Source organism: Lontra canadensis, unplaced genomic scaffold (genome assembly GCF_010015895.1).
Source record: "Lontra canadensis isolate GAN:19392208 unplaced genomic scaffold, GSC_riverotter_1.0 scaffold6, whole genome shotgun sequence".
NCBI lineage: Eukaryota > Metazoa > Chordata > Mammalia > Carnivora > Mustelidae > Lontra > Lontra canadensis.
This window is the reverse complement of record NW_022631000.1, coordinates 21,289,625-21,314,844: the sequence shown is the minus strand read 5'-3', so window position 1 is coordinate 21,314,844 and position 25,220 is coordinate 21,289,625. Positions and strand designations below refer to the sequence as shown.

The window sequence follows — 25,220 nt, the reverse complement described above, 5'->3', positions numbered from 1 at the left end:
GGAGGAGGAGGAAGAAACAGACTCCCCGCTGAGCAGGGAGCCAGGATTCGGGCTTGATCCCAGGACACTGGGATCAGAATCCCAGCTGAAGGCAGACCCCAGGCGCCCAATCAAGGAATTCAATGAGAATAACCTTTGGCACTCAGAGAAGGTCTGGATAGGCTGGTGAAGAACAAGGAACAGGCCTTGGGAACTCGAGAAAGCAGAGCCTGCTGTGGACAACATGACGTTGGGAGAGAGTTCCTAAAATCTGCAGCTTCAAATCGGGTATTTTGGGTCTATTTCTAGTCTTTACTTTGTAGAAGACTGCAGCACATGTAAAAAGTCTGCTTGTTTAATTCAAAGTTCAATCCAGATCTAGCAGAGCGATGTTGGGGGGTGGTGAGGTCTCTCTGGCATCCTCAGATATAGCATAGGAGCCTTGGGCTGGGGACTTCATAAGATTCTGGGATAAATTACCCTCAAGGACATCAGTTTGTAGGCTCTTTGTAACACCCAACACGGGACAATTAAGCAGCAAGACCAACATCACTACTGAAGCCAGACAGAACATCATGGCAGCAGTCCCTACGCAGCAAGCCTGCCGCCTGCATTTTAGGGAATTTTCCAAGACTAATTTTTCTAGTTGCACCTCCTCCCCACCCTTTCTCACTTTTACCCTGGACCCGCCTCCCTTCAGGGTATGCACAGCAGCATCTCCTTTTGTTCACCAGTGGCCTCCTGACTGCTCCCTTTGTTCCTCTTATTTTCTGCCCCCTCCCTGTACCCTCCTGCAGCCCTCTCAGTCTGCTGTCACCTCTGTCTCCCCATTTCGCCTCCTAGATGACCACCCCCTTCTATTCCACATCGTTTCCTCAATAGCCAGCAGGTTCTAGAAAATCCTCCAGTGATGTAGCTTCTCTCTTTCCCTACTAAAGTTCCCCTCTTCCCTTCCACAGCTCGAGAAAAGGGTTGGGGAGAATTACAAGGGCACTGCCCTTCTGGGATTTAACCACATTCTCAGCTGGTGGCTTTTGTTTTCTGTCTCACTGGCTTGTAAGGCCCTCGGGGCAGGCACTCCGCACGTCAGGCTTGTCGCTGGGGAAGATGGGCAGGACTGTTAGGCCTTAATTAGAGCAAGGCCTCAGACCGGGTAGAAGATTTTAGCAGGCAAAATGAAAAAGGAATTTCAAAATGTCCATTTGGCAGCAATGACCACAGGGGAAGGAAGAGGTTTACTGTATTATGTAAAGAAAATCATGAAAACTCTCACAGCTTTTCGCGAACACAGAAATAATATTTACACTGGCTTTTTAAAAAAAACAAAACAGAACAGAACCGGAAGACAAGCTCCCTCTGCAGGCCAAATGTAGTGAGTGCAGACCCAAGTGCTAGTCTTGAACCCTGAGCAGGAATAGCTGCAGAAGCAAGGGAAGAATTACGGGACAAGATGTCAAATGAGTTACCAGACGAAAAGAACAATTTTCTGGTCAGTGAGACTTTGAGGCCACAGCAGAGCCACAGTGGGATCACCTAAGAGAGACATGAGCTTTGGCAACTGGTCTTTAATATACCTGCTGCTCACGAAGCCTTCTGCAGGACAGCCCACAGGAAGCCCCCCTCCCCCACTGTCAGCCAAGGAAGGTAAAAAGGCAGAAGCATCTTGCCTGCATCAAAAATTCAAATTTTTATATTCAAGGGCTTCTCAACTTAACATCTGCTCATGAATGCAAAAGGGTGGCAGCCGTTACTGAAGTCACCTGGCAAATGCAGGCAGACCAGCTTGGAGTAGGGCAGCCAGACATACGGTGGCTTATTAGGAGCCAAGACATCTTGGGAAGGTGATGAGGATAAGACATGGAGTCCCAGAAAGAACCACCCTTGCCATCAGCTGAAATGCCCCCACACTGAAGGCTGGCCTCCAAGGCAACAGTATAAGAGGCTCCTAGGAGAACAGCATGTCATTTGTTTCTGTCTGGAACAGAGAGGACACACAATTGTGCCTGTCCATACGATGCTCTAGCCTTGTGTAGGAACCTGACTGAAGTTTTGAAGGGTGTTTCATGTCATATTCCATTTTGCCTGGGCTGGAGTGGCATCTGTCACACAGTAGCTGCTCCACAAGCGATGCCTAAAGAAGTGAGCTGAATTATTGAAGCCCATTCTTCCACTGGTGGGCAAGACTGCTGTAAAGGGCTTGAACGTGCTTCATGCAGGGGAACGGTTCGTAAGTTAGTCAAAACTAAAGTGTGAGGGGTCAGCCAGGCCACCTCTAACTTGTGATAAGCAAAACCCACTAAATTACGAATTTTATTTATTTAATATTTATTTATTTGAGAGAGTGCACACAAGTGGGGGGAGGGGCAGAAGGAGTGGGAGGAGCAGGATTCCAGGATCACAACTAGAGCCAACAGCAGATGCTCAACAGACTGAGCCACCCAGGTGACCCTAAATTACGAATTGGTTTTAGAAGATGCTTCTGACACATTCTGAAAGCCTCATAGGATCTTATCGTTTCTTCCTTCCTTTCTTTCTCTTTTAAAGATTTATTTATTTGAGAGAGAGTGAATGAGTGAAAGGGGCAAAGGTAGAGGGACAGAGAGTCTTAAGCAGACTATGCACGGAGGGGCCCAACGCAGGGGCCAGTCTCAGGACCCTGAGATCACAACTAGAGTTGGACACTTAGCCAACATCACCACCCAGGCGTCCCAAGGGTCTTACAGTCTCTAACTTATGTAGCAAACCTATCCTTTTGTACTCAGAGCTTTGTCAGCAGACTAACCTAAAACACATAAAAGAGATCTGGTTCTTAAAAAGAATTTCTTTGGTATTATTTGCTCAAATAGAGAAATACCACTCCAGGTAGTAAGGTCTTTAGAAAGCTGCTGTCAGGCAAAGAAATCTGTAGAGCTGAAGAGTTTTAGGTGTGAGAGGACAGAGAAAATTTACTGGCAAGATGGGACAGGCCCTTCGACCATTTGCTTGTGGAAAAAATTAAAGGAAATGGTTATCTCAATGTGTGGCCATGAGTTTACTTTCTGGAGTTCTTAGGAAAAACAAATCTCTGAGAATCCTTTCTCCTGTAGATTTCTGGGGTTAGTGCTACACCTATGTCAGCATTTTGTCTGCACCACTGCACCTTCTTAGGTGGCTTCAGGGTGGGACTGGGTCAAAGGCAGTGACATCCCCGGCACTGCGTCCTGGGAATTTGACCAAAACCAGCCACCGGCCAGGCCCCCCCTTCTCACTGCAGGGGAAGCTGACCTAGGAAAGGCTTTACCTGCGAAGCCATTAGACTGGGCCCCGTGACAATGGCGGTTACGCAAAGAGAGGAGTTTGCAGTCTGAGCATGCGCACTCCTCTGCCTCCTGATGATCCCCGCAGAACCCCACCTGGCTGGCTGCAGCTTACCAGGCAGTTCTCTGCTTTTAAATGCCAGCTCCTTGGGAAGGCCAGTCATTCTACGGTGGTTTTCCTCCTCCCAACATATCGTCCTTGCCTTTTAACATTTTATTTTAATTTTCTTCTTTGCACTTGTCTTCTTTAATCGTTTACATAAATATTTTTTGAGCTCCCCCAGCCCCACCACTCCACTACACTAGAGGCAGGTCTCTGAGAAGCAGGCCCTGATCTCTACTGCTCGTTACTCTGTTTCCAGCCTTTGGAATATCCCTGGCATATAGAAGGTGCTCAATAGATGTGTCGAAGGTTTAATTACCAACGAAGCTGTTAAGAACAGCATTTCCCCCGGAAGGGAGTTGTTAGAATCAACCACGTGGTTCCAGGAACTCAGAAGCTTAGCAGGATTTGGTATTAAAGATAAAGGTGCTAGATCTTTTTATTGATCCTTCTTTCCCTGCCAGTCAGCTCTAAAACAGGGTCTGGCTACTAGCCTCTCTAGGGGACCCACGGAAATGAATGAAGTAGATCAATCTAACTGTAGTGGCAAGAGATGCAATATCGGTATTCTCACCGAGTTAAGTTTCAGAAAAAATTTCCTATTCTCCAAAGAAAAAGAGGTAAGAACTGCAGACTATAAATCATTCAAGTAGAAAACCACAGATTTGCTCATTCTGTTTTGGTGAGAACAAAGCAGTTGTTTGCACATTCTATCACACCTGCTCTGGCCTGCCCAGTATAACCACCTTAGCCAAAAAGTGTAAATGGGTTAAGCACAGCCTTTTAAACAATGAGAAGGGGTAGATGCCATCTCTGTGATCATCAGGAAGTGTTTTTGGCTAGACTAGGAAATCCAATAATAACTGTAAATGGGTACGTTTGGAAAAGCTTTGTGCCTTGTAAATATTTCTGTGAAGGCAAAGCATTAAGGCGAAACACAACAAAGTAATAAATAATAATTATTCTTGCATTCACTGGTCTATTTATTAGAATGACAGTGGTACAGTACACTTCCCAACGGTCTAATTTGGCTTTCAACCTCCTTGAATTGTGTGTAAAATTCTTTTAGGCAACAAGAGTACCATAAATGAATAATGCCACAAAAAAATCATCAAGTATGAAAATCTACGAGATGACGCAACCATGCTTGAGTTAACAATAAAAGGATCAACATTTTATAAAGAAGAAATACACTGTTGAATCTACTGGGCATTCGTTTTTGTGGTAAAACAGTCCCATTGCATCCATCTAATCTCGTGATTAAGATTCAAATAGGTTCAAAATGACTGATTTGTACCGGCCTATCAAAACAGAAGACGTTGTAGTTGTAATCTTTCTGAATAGCAATAGTGTTTTAATCACAAATGCCTGGCTCATTATTTGCTCAAGAGTGAATGACAATTAGCTTGATCCCCTGCAACTGTTAATGTTACTGATACTGAAATAAACAAGCAAGACTGAATCAGGTTTCCGACATTTCCCTTTGGTTTAAGATCTTCTGATTGATGCTACATTCAGAATGTTCTTAGTCATTTTTAGTCACAAACAAGAAGGAAAATGGCCCCCAAACAGCCCAAAAAAAAAAAAAAAAAAAAAAAGGTGTTGCAGGAGGGATATTTCGTGGCAAGCCCAAAGAACGAAATCACTATGAGATGAATCACGTTCTAATATCATTGAGCCAGAGAAAGACTCCAAACAAAATATTCACGTTGGCCTCCAAACAACACAACAACAGCAGCAACAAACCTTTAGCCTCGAAGAGGTTTGACTTTGCACATGATGCTTTGGAATATTAGATCAACTGCTAGACTAAAGCAGCTATTTACACAGATGGTCCTGAGTCTCGATGTTCTTCACATCGGAGCAAACCTCATAGAGGTTTCAGGTTTGCCAGTATCTTCCTCCGAACTTATCTACAAAGACGTTCCCACAAAGGCTCCATGTGTACTTCTCATTGGGGGGGGGTGGGCTTGGGCTTGGGTCCTTCTCTACCGAGAGCTCTGAGGTTACCCATGGGGGGGATCAGGGAAAATAAGAGCATAAGCATTTTCTGATTCTGAGAATTTCTGAGATGCCTTTTGTTTCACCGGCGCTGGTGAACCAGTGATAATGAAACTACACGTCTGTACACAAACCTTGACCAGCATTCTGGAGCACGTTACAAAGAAAACCTTAATTTTGAAAGTACTGAGCACAAAGGAGGAAGCAAAAAGCTCTCCCTGTGCAAGCTTTCTCTATAAAGTGTAGAAATATGGCTTAATTTTTAAGGCTTGAAGACCGCCTTTAAAAATATCTAAAACCAGTCCAGACTCTCTATGAGAGGGAAAAAGAACTGGACAATTGTCATTAACCATTTGTTTCTTTTTTTAAGACAATCTTTTGCATATCTGTTATATTGCATTTTTAAACAAGATTTGGTTACCAAGGAAACAGGTTCTGGCCCAGTGTTAATTTGAAACTAAAATATATTTCGGAAGTTAAGCTCAAAGGAAAGAGCCCATAAAATTATTTTGAAAAGTGCCAGAATTTGGTACTTACAGAGCCACAGCTGTATGGTCTGCAATGAACCATTCTAGGGACTCTTTCTCATTCAGTGAAGCTCTTTATCTTCTAACAGGGCCATCTACATTTAATACTCCCCCTTCAAAAATTGTAACTCCTCATCTCTCTGAATAATAGATACACAAATAGCATATTTATTCTTGTATATTATCTAAAATTGATTTTGGAAGCATGTAAGTTTTTATTTTCATCTTTCATATAACACGTTTAAAGACCGCTTCTTAAAATTTAAATATTTTAAATGTTTCTTATTAAGCTTGTTTGCGCTCTTTGAAATTATCTCAAGAAACCCATTTATTTTTAGTTTCAAGCTAAAGTGGAGCTGAATCAACACACTTTTCAAAAAAATTCTTTTGTTGTCTAATGGCGCCACACCTATCATATAGATGATTTTTTAAAAAGGAATCATCTCACTTTTATGGCAGAATCATTTTGTGAGTTTATCAAAGCTATATATTTATATAGTATCTGAATAGGAAAGCCCATCCAATTTAATACCCTCCCTCCAAAAAATTACAGCTGTCTTATTTAATGTTTGTTCCAAAAGTCATATTTTAATCCATCTCAAATTCTTGCTGCATGGCTCAAAAAAATCTAGAAAACATGCAAATTTCGACCTACCTGTATGTATCACTTAATGCAGTGCTAGCATGACAAGACACTCAGCCATTTTTATGTAAAGCGATGGAGACCAACTGATTTCTCCGTCTTCTTGCTCACAAGTTTTAGATGCAATTGTCACACACACACAAAAAAATCATACGCAGAACAGCTTGAATGTAACTGTGATCACGAGAACTGAATTTATCAACAGGAAAACAGGATTGAAAAAAAGAAGTTTCTCATCCAAGGTTTCTCTGAGGCTGCAACCAAGAAGGTGGTGTGCTGAATTTTTTTCCCTTCCTCCTCTGAGAGTTCAAAGCCCGGAGCTGACCACTGCAAAGGCCACTGTCACATTTGCTGAAAATCAAACCACTGATACCAGCACTGAAAATACAAATTTGAGAACCAAGTTGTCTGCACACCATGGAGTGCATAAGAGTTAAAAATAGATTCCACCTTGCCTCCTACCTGCATAATAAATATGTAAGTTTCAAGTGTTTAATTTGATATTCACATTAATTAACAATACAACATACATTATTTAAAAGACAGCAAATGCAAGAAGAAAGGAGAGACACCATCTGGTAGCAGAGTTTTGTTGTTGTTTTTGTTTTTAGGGTTTTTTTTTTTTGGCTTTGTTTAAAAAAAAAAAAAAAGGTAAAATCCTATTTTGAACGTGATGAAAAGCAAACATCCAGAGGCAAATGAATCGGAACTGAAAGGTGATGTTGAAATATCTAAGGCTGTAATGAAGCAAAAACAAGTCTTCGCTACCAGATGATATGGCATACCGAGCATTTACATACTCACATCTGAAATACTAGGCAACGTGTAATGAATTCTATACACAGCATGCACACACAGCAAAAGCACGGCTAATCCTGCCTGCCATCTTAGGCTCGCAGAAGCAAGATACGCACTGCATGCAGCACACGAGCACTGGGGAAGGAGGAGGCAAGGGACAGCTCACCTTAAATGCAGTATCTGATTAATGTTGTAAGTGACATTGCATATCAGCCTCAGAGTCTTGGTTCAACTGGGTAGGAGGGAACAAAGAAAAATGTCATCAACTGGTGATGCAAGATGAGCCCAATCACTAAACACTGTTTAGCAAACTCCAAATTCTGCAACCAGACAGTAGAAGGCATTTCATACACTTGAGCAGAGCTGCTGCACAATGAATGTGTCCTTTTGCTTCTGAGAATCAAACAATCCTTTTGCTAACGAAGAAAATAAGCTGGAATGAATACTGTCATATCTTCTTCTTGAAGAAAGCTTTCAATACAGTATGTATCTGGTTGGGAATGCATTTTATAGACTATTAATTTCATAGAATTGCTAACAACAACAACAACAACAACAACAAAAACAAAATAAAAAACTTATGCTATTGCAAAGTAAAAAAATAATGTTATATAGGGTATAGCTCTTCTAGATTATTTTTCAGATCCTAAGTGATGCCGCCGGCAGGCTTGTAGAAGAATGCATGATCGGGCTGTCTGTATCCGTGCTATAACCTCTAACCACAAGCCGTGTAAATGTATCCTGCTAAATGTATCTGCAGTACAGAATGGCAGATACCTCCTCAGTTGCAATTGTATTAGGATGTGAATGAATTTGCTTGAACTTAGAAGCAAATAAAATCAGTGCAGAAAAATAAATTGATGCTAAATTCCTTTGGATGTAGAGCTGACCACCGTGAACGAGAAAAGCTATCCTTAGGATACTGACCTAAATAATGTTAAGACTTGCAGCAGCATACTTACCGCGCTTGCTCAGAACATAGAACATGCAAAATGATTTTTCTCCTCCCTCCCTCTCCAAAAGCTGTATTGTAAAGTAACAAGGCATTAACAGGAATATCAGAAGGCTGTATGTATATGCATAGTACATACTATGAGAGAAGAAATGGTGTTGTGCTAAAACGCAATGTTTCTTTGTTTTACTTGGAGGCTTATCTTAGCAGTGCTTGCACGATGACATTGACATCATGGAGGTCAGGGCTGACACTGGGGTGCCATCCGTTTTATGAGTGAAATGTTTTCCGAAAATTAAATTTCATCTACTCAAACACCAAATTTCATGTCTTCTGCAATACCACCTCCCTACCCCCGCTGCTTAAGATTGATGAGATCTAGTTTGGCTCTGTGTAATAAATTGGAATTGCCTTCTGTAGAGAGTCCAATACATAATTGTAGGAATTAATTTTTTTAAACAAAAACCCTCAAGAATTCTTATGCATCCCCTTTCAATACTTCCTATCAACACACACACACGCACACACGCACACACACACAATTGAAGCTCAAATTGCAATGAAATGTTTAACATGTGGAACAAAAAATGTGGAAAGAGCCGCTTATTCAGGATTTTGAAGAAATGCCTAATAAGCAAATACTGTTTTGCTACAAACCAGTGTCACCATGTCCCTGAAGAGAGGAAAACAGCATAGCTTGCTAGAAAAATTTCCTCCAGAAACTGCCGGCAGGTAAAAAGCAGAAAAGCATTTCATTTACCATGCTGTATAAAACAAGAAGTCTTTTATTTTTAAGGAAATAGAGCAGATTCTTTTCCACTTTCTTCAGCTACAAAGAAACCATACCCACCCCCACCCTTAGATCTTGGATATAAGCCAACATTTTTATAAAATGCTTATGAGCCTGATTTTTAGTATATATCTACGTTTTTCTTCTTATCTCTCCAAAAGTCTTTAATTGCCTTGTTGTATCACTGAATATACTAATGTTAATTAATTTTAACACGTACAAAACGAATTAATATTTTCTGAGGTTGCTAGCTTCCCAGCGCCTCATCTTCTATAAGGACTGGCTAAAAATAGCCACGTTAGCAAAACTATTCAATTTCCCCAGGATTTTTTTAAAGGAGAAAATGTATTCAGACATCTTAACTTAGGTACTAGGTTTCACAACCAAATCTTTTGTTTCTAGCTTTCATTCTATCTCCTTTCCCAGAACGCAAGTGATTTCAGCTCGATGTGTGGAAAGCACCAGCCCACCTCTATACTGTGTACTTAGTCTCTGGGTTGGGTTGTCCAGATGGTCAGTCATACCTGAACCACACCGAATCCTCTTCTCTTTGGAGCACATCTCTCCCCCACAACTACTCCAGAAATAAACGTGGCTCTAACGGAAACAGTAGCTCCTGGTCTAACACCAATGGTGGAACCATCTTCCCCACCCCCACAACATTGCTCTATGAGCTCTGGTTAGCATTGACAGCAACAGAAAATTAGAATGGAGTGTCCTTAGGCTAATTCCTCCTTTTTAACCATGGTGGTCAAAAATTAGAGAGACTATCAGGCTGAGTTACAAGGTACCAATTTAATATATGGTCATCTATAAAGCAGGGTCCTTAGAGTGGGGTCAGAGGAGGTTGAAGTGAACACTGAGGCATTTGATGATATTAGTGTCTGTTCAGATATTCCCCAGGAAAAACATCTGACAATCATGTGAAGATACTCACAAAATATTATCATGCAGGCTAAATAAACACGATATGGAATCAACACTGACCACATAGAACTAAGTCGCTCCCTCCTCTGCCTGGGATAATAAATGACAGTGACAAGGACAGTAAGCCATATCAGGCACTCATGAGATGAGTGAATGGTGTCATGTCCTCACAAGGACAGGGTGGTGTACCCTCCTGACACTCTTTTTTTTTTTTTTTAAGGTTTTATTTATTTATTTGACAGACAGAGATCACAGGTAGGCAGAGAGAGAGGAGGAAGCAGGCTCCCTGCTGAGCAGAGAGCCCGATTCAGGACTCGATCCCAAGACCCCAAGATCATGACCTAAGCCGAAGGCAGAGGCTTAACCCTCTGAGCCACCCAGGTGCCCCTCCTCCTGACACTCTTAAACCTGATGCCAGGGCAAGCGGTTTCCAAACCTCCCAGTGGGTTCCCTGTCCACTCTGTCAAAATGAGCCAAAGAGCCACATATTGGTTTATTTTGTGATGTTCTAAAAATGCCCAATGAGCAAACTTGGCCTGTTTACCAAACCTGCTTGTGTTAAACAAATTTGAACTGCAGTTGAAAGCATTCAAATAGATGAGCTTGTTTAGGCAGACATTCTCCACTAGTAAATTTTTTGCTGTTTTGCACTTAAACACACACACACACACACACACACACACACACACACACACCACACCATGCTCATGCCTGAATTACTTAGGCTTTGTCACAACTGCAAGTGGCAAGGGTATGCATTCACTCATGATTTTTTAAAAAATCGTGTGCTACTCATCAACCTCCTCAGGGCATTTTACGCAAACATTAAATAAAAAGACAAATCCCTTTTTCAGGGTAAAAATCGCAACCTGTTTCTGCCACTCTGAGGAGCTAAGTATAAGGAATCTTAAATAATCTGGCAGGAGGAAGCTAGCGAAGGACAGGACGGACAGGATGGAGGCAGCAGTGAGGGGTGTGTCTTTCAATTTGATTAATGCTCCTCCTTGCTCACAGTCTTGTTGTTCTGCCCTCTGAGCTCATTTTATTTTCAGTCCTGTGGGTTAAAGTTAAATTGTATGGCTTATGCAAAGTACATAATTCAAGTATGAACAAAGCTTGGCTCTGTATGTTTAAAAAAAGAGTAAAGTCAGGGCACTGAGTCCCAGAGGAATCCTTGGTTTATAAACATTTGGACTGGTTTGCACATTTCTTTACTCCATTCACTGCATTAAAAATTACAGCTGGTTTCCATTTACACCTAATATGGACATTCTACAGTTGGGCGTAAATTTGTTATCAGGTTAAGCCATTCTAATCTAAAGTTTTACAAATGAAAAGTTCAGCAAATATAACATTTTTGTTTAAATTCTTAGAATTAGGGATGCCTGGGTGGCTCAGATGGTTAAGCATCTGCCTTCAGCCCAGGTCTTGATCTCAGGGTCCTGGGATTGAGCCCCACCTCGGGCTCCCTGCTCAGCGGGAAGCCTGCTTCCCCACCCTCTCTCTGCCCGCCTCTGCCTATTTGTGATCTCTCTCTCTCTGTGTCAAATAAATAAATGAATAAAATCTTTAAATTCTTAGAATTAAGAAGTCTGGAAAATTTTACAAAGTTATTACATCTCTCTATAATGAATGTATTTAGCCCTGGAAACAATGTGGTGACTTAATTTATCAATGACTAAAAATGGCTTTGGCTGATATTTTAACTTAAATTTGTTGGAAAGTCCAATGCTATTTCAAACATCTATATCTTGTCTGGAGAGCTAGGTGGGAACTTCTGCTTTCTACCTTGATCAGAGCTAAGTCTATAACAGCTACCATTTATTGAGAACCTACTACATTCTCAATATTTTGGCTATGTTATATTATTTAATTCCAACCTAATAACCTTCAAGGTGAGCATTAGTTATCATCCACTTTGAGTGAGGAAATAATTGGGATTTCTGGTCACATAGTACATGGTAGAGTTAGGATTCAAACCTAAGTCTGACCAATTCAAAAGTCTAGATATTTCCACCAATCCTCAAAAGATAAAACCTCTTTCATCCACATTCTGCCCTGATATAGGAATCTTATTGTGCAAAATCCTGGTAGAGGGGATTCCTCTCCTTGAAGCCAGGCCTAACTGGGTTTACATGAACCAGCCTTAACCTCCCAGGCTCTGAGCATTGTGGGTATTTAGGACGCCACCAACTGGAGACAGGCTGGATCAGCAGGTGCAAAAGATAAAAAAAGAGGAGTCCATTGGACCATGTTGAAAAGTTAAGAGTAGAAAGCAGACTGACAACTTGGATCAAAGATTTCTTGTAATTTGGAAATGTTTTATGAGGTGAAAGAAGTGGAAAAGCTTACATTTCCAAATAAGCAAAATGAAAAAGCTTACATTCTACCAGGTGTGTTTTCCTGGTACAGATGAGGAAGCTGGGGCTGAGAGGATCTGGTCATTTGCCCAAGATCACACATTTAATAAGTGAATTTGCCCATTTGCTCTATAATATCTTGTTCCTTTTTATATCTAATATATTCACAATTTGTGAGCATATTTGTTATCAGGTCATTAGATTATGCTAATCTAAATTGTCAGTTAAAGAAAAATCAGTGTAACAATCAAGACTGATCTGGTTTCCATTCACAAATAATATTTTTGGCCTGAATAGATAAACTAAGTTGGTATTACGACTTATATTAAAAACCGACTTTTCAAAAGCCTAGTGTTTGAGTAAGAGATTTTTCCTCAACCATGGGTAGTGTTTCAAATGGACCATTTTAATGATTAACTCACTCTGTTAGCATCTATACATTTTGCTCCTAATGTCCCTTCCAGCTCTGAACAGTTTGTGATTCTAAAAAATCCAGCCTAGCTTGCTTTTTAGGTCGGTTTGGCCAAGAGCTGGACTCCAAGTGTCCTGCCTCCTGGTTACATGGACAGCTGACTATCTAGCTCATTGGCAGTAATTTTATATGCCAACCAGATGGCTCTCAAACGGGGCTTTCTAATCAGCTCCACTCTGCCCGGGAATACGAGAGGAGGATTAGGTTGCTTGGTGTTCATGAGGCAGTGGAGTGAATGGTTGATGGACGGACAGCACTGAGGAATGTGAACTCTGGGAAGCCTCCAATTCTTAGACATGAGCCGTCTCACTTCTATCCATTCGCATCTGTGTAAGAATGGGAAAGGACTGTATTCCCGATGGCAAGGATGAGGCTACAAACCTTGGAGACCACACTGAGGTTACCGGCCAGGAGAGAGCTGGAGGGAGAAAGGAGATGTGAACCATGAGGTTTTTCAACAGAGAAAAGGTGGTAAGTGACTTACGGCTGCAAGGGAGACTCTGGTGGACCATGTTCTGCCCCACTGTAATCCTACTAGGACTCTCTTCCGGGAATATCCTCCACACGTCTCACCACCATTTTGATATCATTGCTTCGACTTTAACAGCAGAATCGTTCCTGATTTTATTTCTCAGTGCTTTTGTAATATAGCACCAAGAAAGCCCTTGTGAGCACATGGAGATCCAGAGCATTCCTGCATCCCTAGTCACACATTCATTTGTGGCCACAACTGCTTGCCACTTGCCAAGTGGAGAGCAAGTAGGACAACAAGGTTTTACTAGATCCTGCATTGGCAAAACACGTATTCAACAAGATGGCTAAGTTTATTCTTTCTAGAGAGATTGGGAAGTAGGGTGAAAATGGAGGGTGGGATGTGAATCAAAGTGGAGGAGGAAGAATTCTTACAGATTGGTAAAAGCGTCCTCATTTGAGAACAGAATCCTTTCCTGATACCCTTTCATCCTGGGCAGCAAATACTACAAGGCTCAGCCTGGAACAAAATCACTGGCTTTCTCTTTTACTGGATAAATGACACAGTTCAGAGAGGCTATGACAGCTGTGACTGTGGACCTCAGCTCACCAGAGTCCTGAGCTCACAAACCTCAGTGAATCTTCACTTCCTTCGGACCGAAGACAAAAGCAGAATGAGTTTTTGTTGTACTGAATTATCTACCTTCATCGCGTCTCTGGCTTGCTTCCTGCAAGATCTGTGTGTCTTTCCCAACACCTAGAGCACTGTCTGGTGCAGTAAAGAGGGCTCATATGGGTCTACTCACCAACCAACACCAAACTGGGAGTCCGTTTTCCGCTCCCCCTACTACCAAGGGAATCTTTAGCTTTATCTCACAACGCCACTTCCTAAAATAGGAGAACTTGCTCCATGAACTAAGGGATGGACCTGGGGCCTGAAAATACCCATGGAAATCTTTCAGGTACTTAATCAATTGTTTATGGAGGGGAAGTTGTCTAGCAAGCAGACTACAGGCTTTGTTTAAATCTGTCCCTCCTACAACAGGGAAAGGGGAAACAGGGATAAGAATGGTCTGACAGCAACACCACTGCCTCCAAAATGGGACTCAACATTGTCAAAGCACGTTTCATAGAACTATAGGATGGGGAGGTACTTTGCAGGATGCTACCTCAACCCTTTCTTGGGGGTGAAGAGAATCATGTTCAAAGACAGTGTTATATTTGAAGACCTCAAGCAACCAGGATAGAAATCCTAGTCCTTATTTCTAGTATTCTGCTTTTTGTAATGCAATGGACTGGCTCAATCAATTAAAAAAATTCTAAGATTTCACGTATATAGGTACTTAATAAATTGTTATAGAATAAGCAAATTAATGGATAGGTACCAGGAACAGGGCTTATAACTTGTTTCTCAGTTCCTCTCAGAAGAAAATGTTATAGTACGCTTTAAAATTTTTAAGGTCAACTAAATACAATTTTAAGCAAAAGAGTAAATATTGGCCAACATATCACCTGAGACCAAGGGTCACTTGAGAAGTATCAGAGGAGGAGGCTTGATTGCTATTTAAGTCAATCAGATTAAGTTTAGACAGCTGAAGTCGCCCTTATCCTATTTGGTTTGCAAAAAGAAATCTCATGAGTTAGCATGAACAGCTAAAAATAAGTTGCAGGTTTCATTTGCCGTTGTTTAGTGTGGTTTTGAAACCAAAAGGTGCAAAGCTAGGAGATTCACCAACGCCTACCGAAGATCAACAGTTCAAACTGTCACCTTTCTAGCGCTTTGTCTTGATCTATAGACCCCCGCCAGGCCCAAGAATGGTGCACCTATGTCCTTTCTCACTGTGGTCCCTTGAGATGAGCCCCCATTAAAAACACATGGCAGGAAACTGGGGGCTGAGGCCAGTCCTGAGGGATAGTGGCTTATGTGTGAGTGTCTTGTCATATCCGGACAGGATGCCACGTAATCGGCTCCATATGCTCAGCTTCCATCTTTGGTGATGCTGGGGACCCCTCCTGTAAAGCAAGGGAGTAAATAATGCTAGAATTTCATGAAGATGGGGTCCTTAAGATTGTGAGCATGGAGGACCCCTGGACCTAAATGCCCAAGGCCTTGTGCAGTTCCATACTGCAAACCCAAGCGGCTCACCCTAAATTTAATTTCAAAACCATCCTTCCCACTGCCCAATCCGGCAAAAAGGTGTTCGACAGAGGTGTAAATGCTTCAAAGGGAAGGCAGCCATCTCCCACAGCAGCATTCAGCTGTGGCACAAGGCTCGGGAGAGCAGTGCGGCTGTAAGAAACCCCTCAGCTGAATGAGATCGAAAGGGGGCAAGGAAGGGTTAATCTCCTTCTATTAGAGGAGGGGCCATTTGGCAAAGGTGAAGAGAGTAATCTGTATGAAGAGCAGCGAAGACAAAGAGCCATTCCAGAAAAGAAATCACTGTGTAGGGGAGAGAAGGATGATTTGTCCTAGATTTTCACCATGAGACCATTTCTTAGATCTCTGAGTCTTTACCTCGCTTTGAAGTTACAAGTCTCAGGAAGGAGAAAGGGGGCATATTCACAGTTAGTACTGGAATACTTGAGCTTTGATTCCATCTGCGATGGCTGTCTCTGAAAAGCAGAGGTCAAGGCCGTAGAAGCCTACTCATAAATTAGAAAAGTGGCAAAACAAACAATAGGAGTTGCTCATAAAAGAGAGGCCGGTGGCTAAATCCCCCTTTCTTGGGGGTGAGGGAATGCCCACCCCCTTTTTGTTAAACTTAAAAAAAGTTTTCAGAAGTTGTTTTTAATGACATTTTTGGAAATAGTTTAAGAGTCACATAAAGTTGCAAAAATATGATAGTAACTATGTAACTTCGTCCAGCTCCCCCTAATGAGAATATCTTAAACTAGTCTATATAGTACCTTGTCTAAAGCGAGAAACTGACATTGGTGCAATATTATTAATTCAGATATGGACCTTATTTAGGTTTCACCTGTTTTTACCTGCTCTGTGTGTGTGTGTGCAGTTCTATGAAATCTTATCACATGCATAGATTGGAGCAGCCATCAACACAACCAAGATCAAAAACTATGCCATACCTACACAGAAATCTTATGCTAACCCTCTTGAGTCACATCTTCCTCCAGCACTAACTTCTGGGACTGATCTATTCTCAATCACTATAGTTATAAGTGTTATAAGAATGTTATAAGTGAAATCATATAGTATGTAACCCTCTGAGACTGGCTTTCTTTCCCCCAGCACAATACCTTTAGATCTATTCAAGTTGTATGTAAAGAATATGTACACTTCTATTGCTGAGCAGAATTCCATGGTACGAGTGTACCACAGTTTTGTTATCCAGTCTCCCCGTGAGGGACATCTGGCTGGTTTCCTGGTTTAAGCTATTAGAAATAAAACTACTATGAATATTGATATATGGTCTCTTGTATGAGCATAAGTTTTCATTTCTCTTGTGTAAACACCCAGGAGTGGGACTGTATGGTAAATGCATGTCACACTCATTTCCTGAATGCCTGCACCATTTCTGTTCCCACCAGCGGTGCAGAAACAATCCAATTTCTCCAAATCCTTGCCAGCATATGGGAACATCAGTATTTGTCATTTTAGCCATTCTGATAGATGTGTAGGGGTTCCTTCTGCTGGTCCAGTCAAGATGGCAGTCAAGTTGGGGGGGGTGGCTTCAGAGTTTGGGTGTTGAGGCTTCAGATATCTCAAACTGTTCCAGCTTTCCTAATACTTGTCTACTTGTCTGAAGATACTTGTCTGACATTTCAGTGGTGGAAAATTGGGCTCTTCCTATTGGGTGAGCCTTTAGGTTGGTCTAGTTGCTCCTGACTAGAATAATGGGACATCATCGTCTGGGATCGCTGGGCTTCTTTGAGGCAGTACATCTTGGCCCAACAGGAAGACTTGGTACCAACATCACTTTCCCAAGAAGTGATATGAAAGCCATGATATGACAGCCATGGAGCAGAGAGACAGAACTTGCCTGGGCCAAGGTTGTCCAGCAGCTTTGGCCAGAGGCTGTGTGAATGCTTTTTATTCCTAAAGTTAGCTACTCATTAGCAAGGTGTGTGGGGAGTGGACATGGAGTCAGCATAGACAGGGAAGGATGAGATCACCAGTGGCATGTTGTCAGATCACAGGCCGCACTGAACACTTTCTGCCCTTGGACTTCCTACTCTGTGTATCACCTATGTTTCAACAGCAGCATGTGGGCACCTTGTCTGGATGTCACAGAACTCCAGCATCTACCTCCTGAGGGTTAATCCGGAGGCACTGCTGTCACCACCACATCAACCTTCTTGGCCTAGGGATCCAGGTCGTGCCAGTAATTAGAACTCTAAGTATCAGGAAGTGCCTCGGCCAAGGAATTTGTAAAGGATGCCAGGGAGATGGGCTTTGCGTAAAGCCAACATCGTAGTGATGATTTGAACTGCCCCATCCATGTCTGGGAAGTCACCCTCCATCTGCTGTACCCCTCATTAAAAGAAGGTTGTGGAGCTTCCCAGAATCCATACTCATCCTGACCCTGGCTCTAGGAGTTTGGACTAGAAGGCCAAAAATCAGGAGAGCAGTGATCCTATGTGGGAACAGCCAAGAGATAATGAAGACTCTGCCCAGAAGCAGTGAAGCTTAGTGATCACAGGCAAATTCCTGGGCACCCAAGTATGAATAAAGGGTGCAGCAGAGGTGTTCCTTCAGGGGCTGGCTCTTGCCCTTCACCTGGTGCAGTCACAGGAGGGAGATGTGGGTTTGGGCATGGAGGAATCCAAATGGTGATTTCTAGAGCCCGCACATGAACTAGGGACCAACAGGAGCTGAGCAGTTTGTGGAAGGCTGAACTCGAAAGCAAATGATGTAAGGGAGGCCCTCAGAAGCTGGACTGATGCAATGAGGAAAGGCAGCCATATGTCATCAGGGGACACATAGGGTCAGATAGGCTTGTGCAGTTACGCACACAAGATGGAAGGTCAGAATTCCTCTTAGAAGGCGATCAAAGAAAACTAAATTTGGTTGTTGTTCGTTTACTATGTTCTCTGTTGTAACAGAATTTTCCCAGTTTCCCAATTGCAGGGGCCTTTCCTTGGATCCACTGCCCCTCCTTCAGCCAGATGTTCCTACTTACCTGCTGTCAGAAGGCAGCCCAATGCACAGAACCTCTCCGATTTAAAGAGGCAGGTGCAGATCAGGGCAGGTACCTCCTCAGACTATGAAGTTACGTAATGGGACTCCATCCTTGAGGCTGAATTTTGCAGCCCTCAAGATCTGGCTTTGTCTTTTTTTTCCAGCTCATGCCAGCCTTGACCAAAATCTGATCAAGTGGGTCTCTGCTCTCCTGCCTTCTGACTCTGGACCCCCTGCCCCTACTCTGCTCTTACGCCTGGATCTGTGTGGCTACCCTATGTCCTCCTCTGTCCAGCATTAATATTCCCACTTCAGGGTTTAGGGCACACGGTGATCTGGTTTTATCAGGCAACCAGGGTGGGCACATGGCCCCTGCTGGGGTCTGGGCTGCCCACACATGTCCTGAGATATGGCCCTGCTTCTGAGAAGGCAGATAAAAGTTTCCCGGCTGAGGCCTGAGCCTCACCTAAGAAGTCTGTCTTCTCACTGGTGCCTTGTCTCTGCTGCCACAAGGTTGGGTGGCTCTGGGCCCTTTGTCTACCCAAGTTCTAGTTTTACTTCTGCCACTAAATCTCTGAGTACCACCTGGAAGTAAACGAACCATTCTGGGTCTCAGTTGTTTCATATTCACAGTAAGTGTTCCTGATTCCTTAGCTGACAATCTTTCAACTATACCATACCACGATTAAGGAAAAATCTAAAATCCGGAGGCCAAATAAAAGCCTTTAAGTTAAATTCTGGCTTAGCTATACTATCTCAGGGTTCCCAGTTTGTGGAAATGTTTATTGAATTGAATGCGGCATATCCACAGTTCTCTGGCTTTAACATGCATAAGGATTAGGAGGGTATGTTAAAAAGCATAATCTTAGGCTCCCTCCTCAGAGCTTCTGATGCCACTGGGGTCTAGAAGCATGAGTTTTAACATGAGAAATTGAAGGGGACTTAGATTTTGAAATAGACACTGGTGTCTTTCTGGAGGCTAATTTGCCAGTGTGCATTAGGAACCTCAAAACCAAGTCATTTGACCTACTGATTTAATTCTAGGAATTTCCCCTAAGATGTGCACAAAGATTTTTCTACAAGAATGTTTACAGACTGATAACAGCAGAGCACTGCAGACAATCAAAATGCCCATCCAAAAAAAAATGGATAAATTAAGACAGATCAGTGCAATGGAAATGCAGTCATTAAAAATCAAATTTTTGGGGCGCCTGGGTGGCTCAGTGGGTTAAAGCCTCTGCCTTCGGCTCAGGTCATGATCCCAGAGTCCTGGGATCGAGCCCCACATTGGGCTCTCTGCTCAGCAGGGAGCCTGCTTCCTCCTCTCTCTGTCTGCCTCTGCCTACTTGTAATCTCTGTCTGTCAAATAAATAAATAAAATCTTAAAAAAAAAATAAAATCAAAATCAAAATTTCATAGTCCATTTAGTGACTTGGAAAAATGTTTACAACATAATTGTAAGTAGGGTGAGAAAAAGCATATAAAATACCAAAACACAATGTCAAATAATTCGTGTGTGTGTGTATGTGTGTGTGTATATATATATATATATATATATATGAAAAATTGGAAATAAATGGATCAAAATGTTAATACAGAATTGTTGCTTGGTTGTTGGATTATAGGAGACTGTTGTTTTCTCCTTGATATTTTTCTGTATTTTCCAGATTTTGTACAGTAGGTAGTTAGGACACTTTACATCTGAAACACAATGATAAATATTTTAAAAGAAACAAAAAAGGAATTTGCCTCATGTAGAGTGAAAGGGAGGGAAGAGTGGCATTTTAGGAGGAGTATGGTTCAGACTCAGTCTGGTACCTGGGGTGAATTTTAAGCTACATTCTCTTTTGTGAAATACCTTGGTATAGTTGACACCAAGGAATTTGGGTCAGTGAGAAAGGCCTTTCACTAGATACTACCTTCCCACTACATCCAAAGCTAACAGACTACAGGATCTGGGACACAGAGGGGAGCTCACAGCTGAAAGCACACCTTTTTTCCTGCTCTTCCGTTGAACTCATGCTTGTTGACTCTGTGTGTAATCCCCTGCCCCATAACACCAGGCAGACGGCTGCCCTCAGGATTAGGGGCTTTTGGGCGGGCAATGGACTCCACTCTCATTTGGGAGACACTACCCGAGCACAATGCTTCTGTGGACTGGTTTCAAGGCCTCCTTTGGCCAATGCACTGGGAGCCCCCTAGAATGCCAGGGAACACTGTTTTTGCTTTTGGGTTTTTGGTGTTTTTTTTTTTTTTTTTTTTTTTTTTGGCAGAGAGATGCCTCAAACCCATCCTCTCTCACAGACTTCAGTGACTGCCATTCCCCCCAACCCCTGGGGTCAAACCTCTCTCAGAATAAGATTAGAATCCTCTCAGTTAGGCTTCTGGCCTACAGTTAAACCTTTCAAATGACCTTGAAAATTTTACACCACATGCTGTGGCTAGTTAGGGAATGGTACTAAGGACCTCAGAGGAAAGTCAATTTAGAAAGAAAAAAAAAATTGGGGTGCCTGGGGGGTTCAGTGGGGTAGGTGACTGCCTTCAGCTCAGGTCATGATCCCAGGGTCCTGGGATCAAGCCCCAAGTCAGGTTCCCTGGAGTCAGGCTCCCTCCCCCCTGCTGTTGCTCTCCCTGCTTTGCTCTCCTCCACTTGTGTTCTCTCTCTCTCTCAAATAAATAAATAACATCTTTAACAAAAAAGAGAGAGAGACAAAACATTTAATGATGATGAGACTTAAACTATTAATACCACTATCAAAAGCTAAAACACCAATGCTGACTCTAATTATAATTATTTTCATCAACACCTTGACTTGCCATACATTGTTCTAAGTTGCCCAAACCATTTCACATATAATACTTTATTTATCCTGACAGAATCTCAGTTTTACATCCTTTAAAAATACCATTTTGGAAGCGGGAGGAAGCTTTCAAGTTCTGATGAAAAGCAGAGGCTTCTTGAGTTAAAAACAAAACCGTGAAGTCTTCAAGTGTGGTGTTTTCCAGCTTCGTTCTTGACAAGAAATCGGGGGATTTCAGCAAGAGAAATTACAAGGCCCTATTACCATGAATTCTTTGCTTTGATGAATATGACGTGGCCTTGTTGCAAAACCCTTTAAAGGGAGTAAGAGAACATTCATAAATGCTGACCCAGGGTAAGAAGGGGGCTTGTACTTCTGTACTATGAAAAGAGTAAAATCCCTGGGATGAAAAACAACCAACGGGTCTAGGCACTGCCTTCGTCAGCCTGCTGGGCTCAGTTCATGTCTGCATGTCACAGATAACAGGTCCAGGCTAAGCTCTTTAGGTGACCTAAGCTCCCAAAAGAATATGGTGCCCCAAATTTTAACTATACCCCACACACGGAATTAAAAATTTTTTAAATCATAAAATATAAGCTTAAAGTTAAGGAAGCTCCAGAAAAGTCAAATTTTCCCCATGATGTCTACTTTGACACTTTATTGAAAATGTTGAAGACCAAAATATTTACAAAGTGTATACTTTACCCCTGCCTTGTTGGTGTGTCTGTGAGGTCACTCAGCATGTTGTACCAACCCTGTGGAGGAACTGGGCTGACATACTGAAATTCTGATTTGGCGATTCCACATCCCTCCTTGTCATGCTATCAATGTAGCTAGCCATCAGAAATCAGGAGGCTGATGCCTCCACATACATATTCATATGTCAATTCCTGCATACTTAGTGCTTTGAGGAGTCATTATCACATGGTAGTTGAAATTAACAAACTGTGACTACCAAGTCTCCCAAGAGAATGGACCCCACCACCTTTCCTCCTCGACTATGGCCTTTGGCCTTGCCCTTCCTGGCAGACTCTGTTAGACTGGAACATTGGGCAACAGATTGACCCCACTTGGCTCTAGCTTTTGAAAACTAGCACTTGTCAACTAACTCCTCTGGCTGCACACTCCTAAGCAGGCTCTGTATTCCCCCATTCAACTTGGTCCTCTCTTTAGCTTCCTCTACTGGCTCTTGGTTCCCTAGACTCTTCCAGGACCAATCAAGACACAGCCAATGAACTGGAAGAGATTAAAGCATTTTTGCAACCAATCAACTTATTTTATCCCACTGCTCCTTAGACCACTCCTGATGTGAGGACCCTGGGCAGAGGCAAGGCAGCAGTAACAGGAGACTAGGCCAGGCACCAGGCTCCGAGAGAGCCTGAAAGGCTGGGTCATATTGGCCAATAGCTGGCCTTCCCACACAATGGGCAATGTGTGTTCTCCAGGGTGTGGGTGTGGGTGCCAGAAATGTCAAGTCCAGGGGCAAAATTCAATCAGAAACCAGTGTCTAGCCAGATATCAACAATAAGACTAGAGAACTAGCTCAGGCAAAGACTGTAGTCCATTTTCGTATACATGCTGCTGAAGCAAGCATATGTAATCCATTTTTACTGGAAGTTTTTATGATGTCTGAGGGGCATCATAAGGCACCCAACATATGGTTTCTGGTATTTACCAGCAGGGGAATTCTCCGCTAAGACCAACAATGGCAAAAAGGCTACATAAAGTATAAAATTAGCTTAGAGTTCTCCAAACAGGGGTTATGGCCTTACCACTCATTATTTCAGTATATGTTTTGAAACTTTTCTTGAGAAGAAAAAGCTAGAATTATGTATCAAAGCCTTATGGTTGCACTAATCTCTCCAGTCTGAGCCTTTTAAATCTACTTTTAAATGTTTCTCTAATAACTTGGTGTGAAGATCCCATCTTAGTCAGGGATTCCACCTCCCCCACCCCACCCAACACTCACAAGATTAAAAAGCATCCCAAACCTGGAGCAGATCAGGCAGGGTAGCTTCCGAAAGCTCCCAGGAGCAGACAGAATCATGAGCTAAAGAAACCACGAGATTTCCAATAGGCTACCAGAGCTCAAAGTTGGGGGGACAGAATTCTGTTGGACAATTCCAACTAGCATGACTAGACCCCAAACCAGGAAACAAAACCAAAATGTTCCCAGACTAAGAGGACCCTGGAGGGGAAAACAAGGGGAAGAATGTCCTTCTTCATATACCAGCCACCGGCAGCATGGTAGTGCTCATATAAAGGTTCAGGGTTGGAAAGAACAGAAGGGTCTTGAAAAATCTCACTCACTGCTCTTTACTGATACAGCTGGATGTTACTGAAGAGAGTTAGTCAGGGAATACTAAATATCTGATTAAATTTTTGCTTCTCTCATTGATTCATTCTGCCCCCTTACCCTTGAGCATCTCTCAGTTCTTTATCATGCTGTGCCAGAGAGGACTACCTCATACCCAGAAACTCCCCAGAGCCATTACTGGAAAGTGGCTGCCTCCCTAGGGACTACATTTCCCAGAATGCTTTGCAGTTAGACATGGTCATGTGACTGAGTTTTAGTCAAGCTACTGTCAGTACAAGTGTTGTACATCCTTTCTAGGCATGGCCTGTGATAATCTTCCATGTGCAATTTTCACACCCTTCTTCTCTTCCGCTGGGGAGTGGGGCAGTCCCGGTGACCTTGAAAACCACACACTGCAGAAGGTGGAACCTCTCTCAATCTGTAGCTCTGAAGGAATGTGTGAGAGTTGCCCCACTACACCCTGTTACATAAGCAAGAAATAAACTTCTGTTGTGTTTGAGCCTGAATACATTTTTCAGTCCATTACGGCAATTAGCTTATCCTAACTCTTACATGTCCTTTTGGATACCGCTGTTTTTCATGTGTGCAGAAGTTCCCATGCCTTCTCCCCCTCCTTAAATTTTACTGTAAACCAAGAGAATAGAACTTGTAAACTTAAATTTAAGCAGCCATTAGGGGCGAATGACACTCACCAAATCAGTGGTCACAGCATTCAGATCTTAAAGCCAGAAGAGTAGAAATTCAGCAGAGTCTCACTTCAAGACAACCTGATATATTAAAATAGAACAAAAAATAAATGTAAGATGTACAAACACATTAGAATTACAAAACAAATATATATGGTTACTTTCTAAATGTGTTGTTAGGTTACAACGGAATTTGCCACTGTTTTCCAGTAAATGACAAACTTCCCTATTGTCTTTAAAATAAGATTTATTTCTTTACTACATCCCCCTCCAATCATTATAAAATAGAATTTATAAAGAATGATTCTACTCCGCTAAGTAAGCTCTACAAGACGAGGCGCTGACTCAGGGGATGACACTGGAAACTAGGAACACTGGGTATGATTTCTCATCTACGGGCTCTGCAGTTCTTAGGTACACATTTTAACTTTTCTCTCAGGAACTTAACTTCCCTAGTTAGGGACTCTCAGAGCTTGTAAAATTGTAGGCTATGTGAAGACTTAAGTTTTTTAGGTGATGTTAAAACAGACATCAGAGGTACATTATATCTGTCTTTGTGTTTAATATCATTCCAGATGCAATGGCACAAGTAGGAATTAAAATAAGCTCTCTATAAACACGGTGATGAAACAATGGAAGAGCGTGCATATGACAATCAGAGCAACCACAGACACGCTCTGGAAAGGTGGCAGGTTGCAGATGTTTTCTTACCAGGGCTGCCATCTTTTACCAGGTTAAGAGCAAAAATACTATTTGACAGCATAGGGCACATATTTGACTAGAACAGGGTTTCTTTTTGTGTCTGATTACCCAGTTTAAGATCCAGGAAGCAATCAGTTCAGAACTCTGAACAAACATTCGGCAGTCCAAAACAGAGTACTAGGGCGGGAGGAGGAAGAGGAGACAAAACAAGAGGGTTGACCGGGGAAAGAACGACTTGGGCCATTTTCCCCAGGGTTT

The 25,220-nt window shown here is 42.4% G+C and overlaps 1 protein-coding gene across 3 annotated transcripts in view; it reads right to left on the bottom strand.

Annotated features, from left to right (window-relative positions):
• ZBTB38 (zinc finger and BTB domain containing 38) overlaps positions 1-25,220 on the bottom strand; it is a 75,077-nt gene that overhangs the window by 49,106 nt on the left and 751 nt on the right. For 2 of the 3 annotated variants that reach the window (XM_032852359.1, XM_032852363.1), the window contains exons 2-3: positions 24,267-24,341; positions 7,514-7,579 (exon numbers count right to left, since the gene is read on the bottom strand). The gene's annotated coding sequence lies outside the window, so the exon portion shown is untranslated. Of the gene's footprint in view, positions 1-6,561; positions 6,928-7,513; positions 7,580-24,266; positions 24,342-25,220 lie in introns of all 3 variants that reach the window. The other variant, XM_032852361.1, reaches the window with a different exon arrangement.